Source organism: Ochotona princeps, chromosome 25 (genome assembly GCF_030435755.1).
Source record: "Ochotona princeps isolate mOchPri1 chromosome 25, mOchPri1.hap1, whole genome shotgun sequence".
Classification (NCBI taxonomy): domain Eukaryota; kingdom Metazoa; phylum Chordata; class Mammalia; order Lagomorpha; family Ochotonidae; genus Ochotona; species Ochotona princeps.
In genome coordinates, this window is record NC_080856.1 from 24,065,188 (window position 1) to 24,078,180 (window position 12,993).

The window sequence follows — 12,993 nt, forward strand, 5'->3', positions numbered from 1 at the left end:
TGTAAAAATTGAGAAACTAGAAATGAGGCTCAGCCAGCCTGTGACGATGCAGAGGAAAAGCCACAGGCTTGATTACTGTCCAGTACCATGTCTTCTCTCTAGTCCCTGTCTCTCCTCTCTTACCATCTAGAGGGATGTTTTTAATCAAGTTTTCCATAAGTGCACTTTGTGTAGTAGCTTTAGAAATATTTAAGAATGGGGACCCGGCATGATAGCCTCGTGGCTAAAGTCCTTGGTTAGCTTGCCACTGTGATCCCATGTGGGCGCCAGTTCATGTCCTGGCTGCTCCATTTCTCATCCAGCTCCCTGCTTGTGACCTGAAAAAGCAGTCGAGGACAGTCCAAAGCTTTGGGTCCCTGCACCTGTGTGGGAGACCTGGAGGAGGGTACTGGCTCCTGGCTTCGTATTGTCTCAGCTCTGTTTGTTGTGGCCACTTGGGGAGTGAACCAGCAGATGGAGGATCTTTTTGTCTGTCTTCTCCTCCTCTCTGTAATCTGACTTTCTAATAAAAATAAGTGGCACCAGCATTCCATATGGGTGTCAGCTCATGTCTCATGCTCCCCTTTCAATCCAACCCTTTCCTTTTGGTCTGGTAAAGAAGCAGAGAATGGCCCTGTTCCCACCTGTGTGGGACTCCTGAGAGAAGCTCCTGGTTCCTGGCTTTGGATCAGCTCAGCTCTGGCCATTGCAGCCTTGTAGGGAGTGAACCAGTAGATGGAAAGACCCCTGAGTCTCTGTGCTGTCTGTGCAATGTGCCTTTCAGATAAGAATAAATCCTAAAAACATGGAAGAAACATTTACAAAGGAAGAAAGCCCTGTCTTGTCTCATTTTAAGCGAAAATAATATTTTCAAAGAGGTGAAACCATTTGCTGGCTGTTTGTTTTTACTACACTTGATCTTAGCCAAAAGACCAAGAAGCGGTGGGTGGTTGTTTTTATTTACCAGAAAATGATATGATACTGAATTATGGGAGGCTGGCTCTCTTAGGTGTTCTCCTAACATTCCATGGTAGGGAGTAGTTTTGTATCTTAGGATGTAATGCGTTACTAAATGGATGCTTGAATAAAAAGTTTGCATTTAATCTGTTTTGAAAATTTTTGATTCTCCCATGTTTTTCAAGTAGAATTGTTTCCTACAGAAAAAATTATTCCTTGTTGTTTTGTCAGAATAGTATATATGCACTTTATAACATGTTGTTTTGTGGTAGTCCAATTTTGCTAAAGTAATGTTAAAGATTGAAATGGCTCAATTAGCTAATCCTCACCATGGCAAGTGGCAGGATTCCTTATGGGCACTGGTTCAAGTCCTGGTTGCTCCACTTCCCATCCAGTTCCCTGCTTGTGGCGTGGGAAAACAGTAGAGGACAGCCTAAAGCCTTGGGACCCTCATGAGACCTGGAAGAAGCTCCAGACTCATGGCTTCAGATTGGCTTAGCTCTGGCTGTTGTGGTCACTTGGGGAGTGAATTAGCAGATGAAAGTTCTTTCTCTACCTCTCTCTGTAAATCTGACTTTCCAATAAAAATAATAAATAAATCTTAAAAGAATTTAACCTTATCATGAATATGCTATTGTGAATTTGTGAGATTTATGTAACAGCTTATGAAGATTTGAGTATATTGGTACTTCCTGAAAGGAAGAGTTAGTTGCCTTCAGGTTTGAGGCTGGAAAATCCATGGAATAACTATTTTCTGAAAGTTTTTTTTTTTTTTTTTAAGATTTATTTAATTTTATGGAAAGATTGGATTTATAGAGAGGAAGATCTTCCGTCTGCTGGTTCACACCTCTTCCGGGACTCCCATGTGGGTGCAGGGTCCCAAGGCTTTGGGCTGTCCTCAACTGCTTTCCCAGGTCACAAACAGGGAGCTGGATGGAAAGCGGGGCCACTGGTACATAAACCAGTGCCCTTATGGGATCCCGGTACATGCAAGGTGAGAACATTAATCACTAGGCTATTGTGCCAGGGCCTGAATATTCTGTGTGTTTATTTGAAAGTCAAAGTTAGCAGAGAGGACAATAGACACACATGCAGAGATCTTTCATCCACTGGTTCACTCCCCAAATGGCTGCAATGGCCATGGGTGGGCCAGGCTGAAGCCAGTGGCCAGGAGCTTCTTCCAGGTCTCCTGTGTAAGTGCACGGGCTTCACTGTTTACACAGGCGCATTAGCAGGAACCTGGATCGGGAAGTGGAGTAGCTGAGCCTTGGATTGGTTGCCATATGGGATGCCGTACTGCTAACCCTGTAATCATTTTTTCTTTATTTATTTTTAAGATTTATTTTTTTTTTTTCTTGAGAGTTTGTGAGAGTGAGAGAGACTGATTTTTTTCCATTCACTGGTTCTCTCCCTGCATTAGTGCAATAGCTGCAGCTGACCTAGGCTGAAGCCAGGGGACAGGAGCTCCTTCTTGGTACCCACGTGGGAGACTGAGTGAGGCCTTGGGCAATGCTCGCCGTGTTTACAGTCTCTAACCAGGGTGCTGGATTAGAAGGGGAGCAGCCAGGAGTAGTACTGGCACTGATATGGGCTGCTCGTAGCTCAGGTGAAGGATTAGCTTGTGCTACCATCATGCTGTCCCCTGTGATAACTTCTAGAAAGAATGACATTTTATGGCTTAAAAAAAAAGATTTATTTTTATTCAAGAGCAGACTTACAGAGAAAAGTAGATACAGAGAGAAAGACCATTTGCTGGTTTGCTCTCCAGGTGGACTCAATGGCTGGAGTGAGCCGATCTGAAACCAGAAGCTAGGAGCTTCTTCTGGATCTCCCACGTGGGTGCAGGGTCCCAAGGTTTTGGGCTGTCCTCGACTGCTTTCCCAGGCCACAAGCAGGGAGCTGGATGGGAAGCGAATCAGCCAGAACATTAACTGGCACCTGTATGGGATCCCGGCACATGCAAGGCTAGGATTTAGCCAGTAGGCTATCATGCTGGACCTCATTTTGTGGATTTATAGGTTTTCAGTATATATAGAATTTTGTACAAACTGTACATTGTCAGTTTCAGTAAAATCTCAATTATAGATAACAAAAGATATAGATGATGTTCATTTATAAGAGTGTATTATCCACAAAAGCATGGTGAAGTACAAGTGTGTAGAAGTGAGGTTATTTTGGGGATAATGTTCAAGTATTAATTTGTTTTCAAGTAAATTTGCTCAAGCTTCAATACTTTAAATATGGTTAATAAGGAAGTGCTTGGTACTTGTGGCAGTCTCCGTGAGCCTGGAAACTTGCTCTGCAAGAGTTTTTAAGTCGGGACACAACTGAGGGAGATGATGAATTAAAAACTCCTTGTGCATGATAACTGGTTTCTCAATGTTATAGTCCCAGTAGCTACAGTGCAATTGTTCTCTGCCTTTCAGATGTTTTAATTTGAAAGGCAAAGTGAGAGGGAAATGGAGATACAGAGATACGAAGAGAGGGAGAAGGAGAGAAAGAAATCTTCCATGTGCTGGTTTACTATTCAGATGTGCTGTAGCTGGGAGGTGAGGCCTCAGGCTCAATCTCCTCCTGTGTGTGGTGTGGGTGGCAGGGACCCATGTGCTTGAGCCATCAGCTGATGTCCCTCCAGAGTGTGAAGTTCAGTTAGCTGGAGCAGAGAACAGAAGTGTTGCTGGAACCCAGGCACTCCAGCGTGGGATCTAGGCATCCCAAAGTGGCAGTCTTAACCACAGTGCCAAATGCCTGCCCCAAAGTGCATTTTTAAAATAGGATGATATAATAAGTGATAGTTTATATCCTGCCCACTGAGATGATAGGGACCCAAGTTCGTGTACTGTGATCTGCTGCTTTCCCAGGTATGTTAGCAGGAAGCTGGATTGGAATCAGAGTAGCTTAGGCTGAACTGGTACTTCTAGGGAGACACACGCTGTGGTTTTGCCTGCTGTGTCACAACACTGGAGTGAGTGTCATGTTTTTATACCCTTAGACATGCTTTAATGTGAATCTTTTAAGTTGAGGAAAGTATAAGTGAGCCGGATGTGGCTTTCCTCCTCAAAAATGACTGATGTTCCTCAGGAGTTAATCTTCGGAGTTAGACTTCCCGGAGATAGTTTATCTTAACAGGTTAGGCCACCACTTGTGACATCAGCATCCTTTATGGGCACCAGTCCAACTCTGACTGCGCTGTTTCTTATCCAGCTCTTTATTGATGTGCCTGGGAAAGCAGTGAGGGTGGCCCAGGTGCTTGGCCTCCTACCACACCTGTGGGAGGCCCAGATGGTTTGGGGCTGCTCCCCTCAGCGTGAGCCATCCTTGGCTGTTGTGGTTATTTGGAGAATGAGCCAGTGAATGGAAGATCTTGCTCTGTCCTTATTTCTGTACTCTACCTTTCGAATAAGTAGTCTTTACTGTTTCTGACCTTATTGCTCTAGTTTTCATTTGTCTTTATTATGTAGCCTTCTGGATTGACCACTGTCCTTGACTTGCTAATGTATGTGTTTTGTTTGGTAGATAACATTTGGGGTTTTAGGGGACGTTGTGGAAAAGTGGTGGGGGTCATGAAGTTGGTAAAATGCATAGTGCTTGATTAAACTGATCTTTGAGGAGGATGGGCTCTGCAGCATCTTTGTGCTCTAGTGGAAACAAAAATACCAAGAATGATTGAGGTAGATTATTAATTGATAATAGAGATTATTTTCTCAAATACAGTATTAAGTCTTAATTACATCATCTGTGAGTCTTAGTTCTTCAACAAAAATTTTTAAAAAGGTTTATTTTTATTGGAATTAATCAGATATACAGAGAAGGAGAGACATAGAGGAAGATCTTTTTTCCACTGATTCACTCCCCAAGCAGCTGCAACGACTGGAGCAGTGCTGATCCGAAGTCAGGAGCCATGAGTTTCTTCCAGGTCTCCCACGCTGGTGCAGGGTCCCAAGGCTTTGGGCTGTCATCCTTGACTGCTTTTCTAGGCCGCAAGCAGGGAGCTGGATGGGAAGTGGAGCATCTGGGATTAGAACTGGTGACCATGGGATCCTGGTACGTTCAAGGTGAGGACTTTAGCTGCTAGGTTACCATGCTGGGCCCAGTTCTTCAACAAATTTCAGCAAAATAAAAATTTTGAAATTCAAGTTCATATTGAATTTTAATCATGTTTGAATATGTTATGTGCCAATCAATAGATTATAAATTTGCTTTGTGTCTTCTAAACATTTAAAAAAATTAAAAAAAAATTTATTTATTTTTATTATTAAGTCAGATATACATAGAGGAGGAGAGACAGAGAGGAAGATCTTCCGTCCGATGATTCACTCCCCAAGTGACTGCAATGGCCGGTGCTGTGCCGATCCACAGGCGGGAACCAGGAACCTCCTCTGGGTCTCCCACGCAGGTGCAGGGTCCCAAAGCTTTGGGTTGTCCTTGACTGCTTTCCCAGGCCACAAGCAGGGAGCTGGATGGGAGGTGGAGCTGCTGGGACTAGAACCGGTGCCCATATGGGATCCTGGGGCATTCAAGGCAAGGACTTTAGCTGCTAGGCCACGCTGCCGGACCCAAACATTTTTAAAAATTTTTAATCTAATTTTAATACTGTTTATATAATTGAGAGGAATGTATGTCCATGTGGGCCTCCAGTTAGAGTGGGGAGGGCTGATGTAGGGAGGAAGTTGGAGGGACAGGTTTTGTTCATTTATTTCCTTCTGTATCTGTCTGCTGGTAAGGAAGGAGAGGGGGCCACTGCTTACTGTTGAACCATAGCAGCCCCCTGAGTTGGGGGACAGTGTGATGACACCTTAGAGATGCTGATGTGGGAACAGTGTTCTGAGGGTGCTGCTGAGACATGGTTGGCTTTGTTGCACTGGCGTTGAGAAAAGCTTTCCAGGGTCTGTTGGCTTAGTGCATCCACAGATTCTGACACTGCTGCAAAGCTTGGCCAGGAGTGTTGTGTGTGTAGGCATGCTGTGCACTGCACAGGCATCAGCAACTGAGGAGGCCTAGTCGCGATACATAGATTCCCAAGGTTGAATCCTGTGCCAGGGTTTGAGTCCCAAGGATCTAATTGAGTAGTCCCCCACCCTTGTCTGGGGTCCTCAGGCTTGATTGCACCACCCAGTGCAGGGTCGGGTTTGGTCTCCATCACCTGCACAGCCAACACACATAGCGGTGCATGTAGCTGCTTAATCAGTGCTGTCTCTAGCCCCATATGTCATGCAAACCGGTGGGTGCTGCAGCCTAGCCGAGCCCAGCCTGTCACAGGCCCAGACCTCATGCACAATAGAAGGTGCTGTTGCCTAATTGGGATGACCCCCAGTAACCCCAGCCAGGCTGTACAACCCTAGCTTTTGTGAGTGCCGGACTGCTGTGGCCTTGACTGGCCTAGCCCACATCCCATCTGGTTCTTTCTGGACACATGGCAGGCAGTCCACCTCGCACCCAGATTCAGCCCACACATATATCAATACGTGGTGCCATCTTTTCCAGTCTGGTTCACCCCCAGTCCTGGTTCTTGTACTCCTCACCAGTGGGAGCTGCAGCCTAGCAGGGGAGTGCCTATAGTTCTCCTGCCAGACATGCTGCCAGCCCCAGATACTGTGTTTGCCAGGGGATACTGTGGTCTAGCCTGAAATGTTTCATACCCTGTTCTGGTACTTACTGGCTGGTGCTGTGGTCTATCATGGTGGCCCACACTCATTGTGATTCTCATGTACCCTAGCGGGTGCAACTGCCTCACCCAGGCCCATGCCTATGCCCAGCCTACATATTGGCCCCGTGGGTGCTACAGCCAGTAGCCTATAGCCTGCCGACAGTCTGAGCTCTCACACTCACCAGTGGAAGCAGTGGCTGGCAGAGGAGTCCCTGAAGTTCCCCATCCAGACCCACACCCAACCCTGAGTCTTGCTAATGCCTGTGGATACTGCAGCACAGTCAGAGGTGGCCCACTTCCAGTCTCAGTATTTTGGCAGGTGCTGCAAACCAGCTTAGCCTAGCTTGCCCCCATTCCCAGGTCTGAATGACAGGTGCTTTATTCTAGTCCATCCTGGTCCTTGCTTGGCATGAGCCCTGGTGAATTGCTGGGGGCTATGGCCCAACCTGGCCTGACTGCACCCCATCCTCGCTCTGGCTAATGCCAGTGTTTGCTGTAGACTGGCCCAGCCCAGCCCAGCCTGCCCATATGTATGCAGACAGGTGCTGCAGCCCTGCCTCTAACCCTGGCTGTCGTGCTCACCATTGGGAGCTACAGCCTAACAGGGGAGTTCTCCTAGTTCTCCTTCCAGGGTTCCTAACCCTGAATCTCACACATACTGGTGGGTGCTCTGACCCAGCCTGACATGGCTTAGTCCCACTCCTGGAACTCACCAGTGGGTACTACAGACTAGCCCATCTGGCCCGCACCCATTGCTGCTCTTGCTGGCAGGTGCTACAGCCTAGTCCAGCCTGGCCCACCCCTTCACCCAGCTGTCGTATGAACCTAGGGTACTGTGGCCTTGCCCAATACATCACGCACACATTCTAGGTCTCGAAGTGCCAACACATTCTGGGGTCTAGTCAAGTCTGGCCTACTCCCTGACCCAGCCCATACACATGCCAGTGGGTGCTGCAGCCTTGGCCATCCTGGTTCACCCCCAGTCTTGCTCTTGCTCTCACCATAGGGAGCTACAGCCTAGTAAGGGAGTCGCTAAAGTTCCCCTACCAGGCCTGTTCCCAGCACTGGATCTTGCTTGTCCCAATGGGTGCTTTAACTTAGCCTAATGTCAATTCTAGCTGGTAGGTGTTGCAACCTAGACCAGCCTGGTGTGGTCCACATCCTTTTTTGTCTCTCATACATGCCAGTGGGTGCTGTGCCCTGCTTGACATGGTTTGTCCTCAGTCTCGGTGTTTGCATGTGCTGGTAGATGCTATAACCTGCCCCTGACCAGCTATCTCCCAGCCCCACGTTCCTGTGAGTGTTGGTAAGTTCTGTGATCTAGCCTGGCTTGGCCTGTCACCACACCTAGCTCTGTTGTAAACTGACAGGTGCTACAGCCCCACAGAGGGAAGCCCACAGATCCCCTACAGAATCGGCCCCAATCTGATCCTCTCACGTTCTGGCGGGTGCTGCAACCTGACATGGCTCATCCCCTACCTTGGCGCTTACATGTGCGGGTACTGCAGCCTAGCCCAACCCGGCGTGTCCCCCAGTTAAGCTTACACGTGCGCCAGCAGGCAGTGAGTGATGTTACTTAGCCCAGCCCAGGTCTCCTGTGTGGGCGGCTGCCTTGGCCTGACTCACACATGCCCTCTGGTTTACTCTCTCTGAACCACCCTGTCTCAGCTCCCTCACCGTGACTACAGTAGTTCAGTCTGTGGAAGCCCTCAGATGTCACTGCTCCCCTGTCAAAAATCCTTTTGGTGGTTTCCAATCCAGCTCATTCCCAGACCTCCTCCAAGCAATCTGTAACTGCTCCCCTCCTCCCCCTGTTGCAAGGCAGTGTGCCCGGGGGCTGGGCTTGTGGGTCCCAGCTGTGTTCCCCATCTTTCACTGTGCAGACTTCACAGTGGCCATCAGAACTCCCCGTGTATCTTTAAAGAAAAAATAGAATAAGCAACTATGTGGGTACACTGATATAGTTAACACAGATTTGACATTAACCAGGCCCAGGATGTCCACTAGCTATTGGCTGCTTTCCTTCCAGTATTGTAACACTTAACTATGTACAAGGCAACCTAGACAGTTGCCTAAAGCTGGGGTTCTAAACATTTTTTAAAAAATTATTTATTTTGACTTGGGGAAGAATTCCAGAGAGATCTTCCATCCTCTCATTCATTCCCCAAATGGCCACAATGGCCAGCACTGAGCTGACCTCAATTAGGAGCCAGGAGCCTCTTCTGGGACTCCCATGTAGGTGCAGGGTCTCAAGTTCTTGTGCCGTCCCCCACTTATTTCCCAGGCTTTAGCGGGTGGAGGGATCCGGTGCGGAGTAGCCAGGTCCTGAACCAGCCCTGGTAGGATGCCAGCGCTGCAGGCCGTGGCAGCAGCAGCTTTACCCTCTATGCCATGGCACCATATTCTCTAAATATTTTTATTTAAAATAGCTTCATAATTCACTACAGGTGATTCTTTGAAATTATAATGTAATTTTTAAATAGGAGAGTGGTTTTTGAGTCTTAGTTTGCGCTGGTGACCAAAAAGCCTAGATTTATACTTAGCCTCTGCAATACAAGCCCTTTCTAGAAGGCCTGCGTTCTTGGGTATGTTCTAAATCTTAACTTCTTTAAGTTTTATTATGGATTTTAGAGGAATTAATGTTAGCTTTGGAGACCATTGTGTGAAAGGTAATAATGTATAATCAGGATTCTGAGCGGATGAGATTTTATGGAATAGTAGATTTGAAAAAATACTTTCTTGACTTGGCTTATTTGGAAAGACAATCAGAAGTTGACCCGTAGTTACCTTGCTCTGTCCTATCCACCCTACATTAAAAGTCTTCAGTACATTTATTTAAAAGGCCAAGACCACTGTTAAGTCATTATTTAGGATAGTTTATTAGAATAACTGAAGTAGACTAGTTATATTTCTTAATTTTTTTCCTGATTAAGATTATGTTTGGTTTAGAAAGTTGGAGAAGTAGAATTGCTTATTGGGCAGGAAGGTAAATTGTCCATAATTGCAGATTCTTGTTTTGTGGAAAAGGTGATGAGAAAACCTTTTGATTGGAGCTGGTGGGTGGAGTCTGAAGCTGGCATCCTGTACAGGCGCTGGTTTGAGACCTGGCTGCCAACCTTCTGATCCATCGCTCTGCTAATGTTCTGGGCAAGCAGTGGAGGATGGGCCAAGCGCTCGGGCTCTTGTACCCTCGTGGCAGATCCCCAAGAAGTTCCAGGCTTGTGACTTTGGCCTGGCCCAACTCCGATTGTGTCCATCTGTAAAGTAATCTAGTGGATGGAAGATTTCTTTCTCTCTCTCTCTCTCTCTCTCTCTTCCTCTTTGTGTAACTCAAATAAATGTATCTTTTAAAAATATTTTTTAAATCGTGAGAAAAAAGGATATAAATTGATTGAAGCATGCTAATTAGACTTGTTTAATAAAAAGTTTCATTAATTGAAAGAAAAGAGGCTCTGTTTTGGCAGAATGAAGCACAGTTAGGACTTTTTGGGTAAACACTGAATAATGTTATGATTTTGGTCTTATACTGGAGATAGTATATTAGAAAAGATTTCAAGATAACTAACAGGGTATATGTACTTTCTTTTTAATGTAATGTTGCTGAATGTATTTCATTTGTGTTATAGACTTAGCTTCTAACCAGACTGTCTTGAGTGTTCCTTAGTTCTACAACCTTGCCTGACCCTGCCCACCCCCAGCTGCAGCTCTTGTGCATGCAGTTTGGCAGGGATGAGCCTACCAACCCTCTTCCAGTCTGCATCCAGCCCTGGTTCTTCTGCGTGCTGGAGGGATGCTGTGACCCAGGATAGTGTGACCCAACCCTGTCCTGATTTCATGTGCGCTGACTGGTGATGCTGCCTGCCTAGCCTGGTCTCTCACATGGGCAGGTGCCTTGAACTGACCCACACATGCCCTCTGGATTTCCTTTTCTAAACCACCCCATCTCAGCTTCCTCAGTTACCTGTGAGTCTGGTCTGTGAAAGCTGCCAAAAGTCATTCCGCATCGGTCCAAAACACCCTCGGGGACCCCAACTGCAGTGTGTCCCCACACCCCTTTTTCTGGGTAATCTGCAGCAGCCCTGATACAGTATGGGCCAGCAGTTTTCAGGGCTGAGGCAGTGTGGTCCCACGTGGCATCCTCTCTGCCTGATGGGTACCCAATATATTTGTTTAATTGCAGAGGCAGATTTCAGAGGAGAGGGATATATATATATATATATATATATATATATATATATATATATATCTCGAGGGAGAGAGAGAGATTGATTGATTTAGATATCTTCTATCCTCTGGTTCACTCCCCAAATGACCATAATGGCTGGAGTGGGGTGATACTAAGCCAGGAGGCGGGAGCTTCCTCAGGTCTCCCAGAAGGGTACAGGGTTCAAGCACTTGGCCCATCCTTTTACTGCTCTTCTGCCATGACAGCAGCAGAGAGCTGGATTGGAAATGGAGCAACCAGAGCTGAACTGGTGCCCATATGGATGCTGGCACTGCAGATGGAGGCCTGGCCTGCCATGCCTCTCTAACCCCACTTAATTCTTCTTCTTCTTTTTTTAAATTTATTTGGTTCTATTTGCAAAGCATATATGTCAGAGAGAGGCCTTCCAGGTCTCCCTCGTTGGAGTAGTTGTGGCACAAGGATTGGACCATATTCTGCCGTTTTCTCAGGCACATTAGCAGGGAGCTGGATTGGAAATGGGGCAGCCAGGACTCAAACTGATGCCCATATAAGATGCCAGCACTGCAGTTGTTGCCTTAAGTACCTGCACCACAGTGTTGACCCTAAACTCATGTTTGTACTGTTACTATTCTAAGATATTTAGTGCTGGTGTTAATGATGTTAATTAGTGCATCATTTTTTTCTTCATAGTGTTGAACGTAATAAAATATCTCTACAATACTTTTAGCTGCAAGTTGAAACAGCTGTGTTAGTTTATAAGTAGATATCGTATAGAAGTGTATATGTCTCTCCCCTCTCTCTGTATGTGTGTGTGTATGCTTGTCTGTTTTTCTACAAATAAATTTAAATTGTGCTGAAATATATGTTCTGTGTTCTATAAGGAAGCAATGTATTTGAATGAAAACTTCAGTGTAGTACTATTCCAGTTGATAATGTAAGTTTGATAGCTGCAAAGTCGTTATTACTCTAGGTATGTGATTGCTTTGAGCATGCATATTCATTTTTTAGACATAGACAAAATGTAACCTTTTAAAAGAACACTGAAGCACTCTTTTGCTTTGACTCAATGTAATGACAATAAAGATGTAAGGTTATTGGGTAAATTATCTTTAAATTTTCTTAGCTTTTTGGGTCTGTTGCTGTGGCCCTGCAGTTTAAGTCCTCGCCTTGAATGTGCTGGGATCTCATGTGGGCGCCAGTTCTGATCTCAGCAGCTCCATTTCCCATCCAGCTTCCTGACTGTGACCAGAGAAAGCAGTTGAGGACGGCCCAATGCATTGGGACACTGCACCCATGTGGTAGACCTGGAAGAGGTTCCAGGTTCCTGGCTTCGGATCTGCGCGCACTGGCCTGTTGCGGCTCACTTGGGGAGTGAATCATCGGATGGAAGAGCTTCCTCTCTGTCTGTCCTCCTCTGTGTATATCTGACTTTGTAATGAAATGAATAAATCTTTAAAAAAAAAAAAAAGAAAAAAAGAAAAAATTTTTCTTAGCTTTTTGTTGTATTTCATGGATCCTGGGAAAGTGAGTCTGTGACTTGTTTAAAATATATTCTATGATGTGCTTGTTTGTGTAGCTACAGTAGACCCTTGGCTCCTGTGGCGAGATGGAACTGTGTTCCCTGTGTACTGTCTGCTGAGATCTTTTATCCTTTCTTGAGTTGCTTTGTTGTCCTTTTTTTGTTTGTTTGTTTTGTTTTGTTTTCAATTGGAAAAGCAGATTAGCAGAAAGAAGGAGAGACAGAAAGATCTTCCGTCTGCTGGTTCACTCCCCAAGAGGCCACAATGGCTGGAACTGAGCCGATCTGAAGCCAGGAGCCTCCTCCGGGACTCCCATGTGAGTGCAGGGTCCCAAGGCTTTGGGCCATCCTTGACTGCTTTCCCAGGCCACAAGCCGGGAGGTGGAAGGGAAGTGGAACAGCCGAGATACGAACCAGCTGCCCATATGGAATCCCGGCGCATGCAAGGCAAGGGCTTCAGCCACTAGGCTACCATGCTGGGCCCAGGATTCACAATCTTTTAAAATGATTTATTTATTTGAAAGAGAGTGAAGAGTGATGTTCCATCTGCTGCTTCACTTTATAGTCCCAAACTCGATTCATTTCTTTTAGGGTGGCAGAGCAGTCTTACCATCTTGGGTTACCTTCCTAGAAACATCAGCAGGAGGCTGGATTCGAAGTGGAGTAGTTGCGACTTACAAGCCAGCACTCTGATGTGGACTGTCA

General features: G+C 46.1%; 1 protein-coding gene and 1 pseudogene across 19 annotated transcripts in view; one reads left to right on the forward strand and one right to left on the reverse strand.

The window, feature by feature from the left end:
* Positions 1–12,993, forward strand: part of KMT2C (lysine methyltransferase 2C) — a 227,018-nt gene that overhangs the window by 9,592 nt on the left and 204,433 nt on the right. The gene's annotated exons all lie outside the window — the stretch shown is intronic.
* Positions 746–923, reverse strand: LOC118760249 (U2 spliceosomal RNA; annotated as a pseudogene).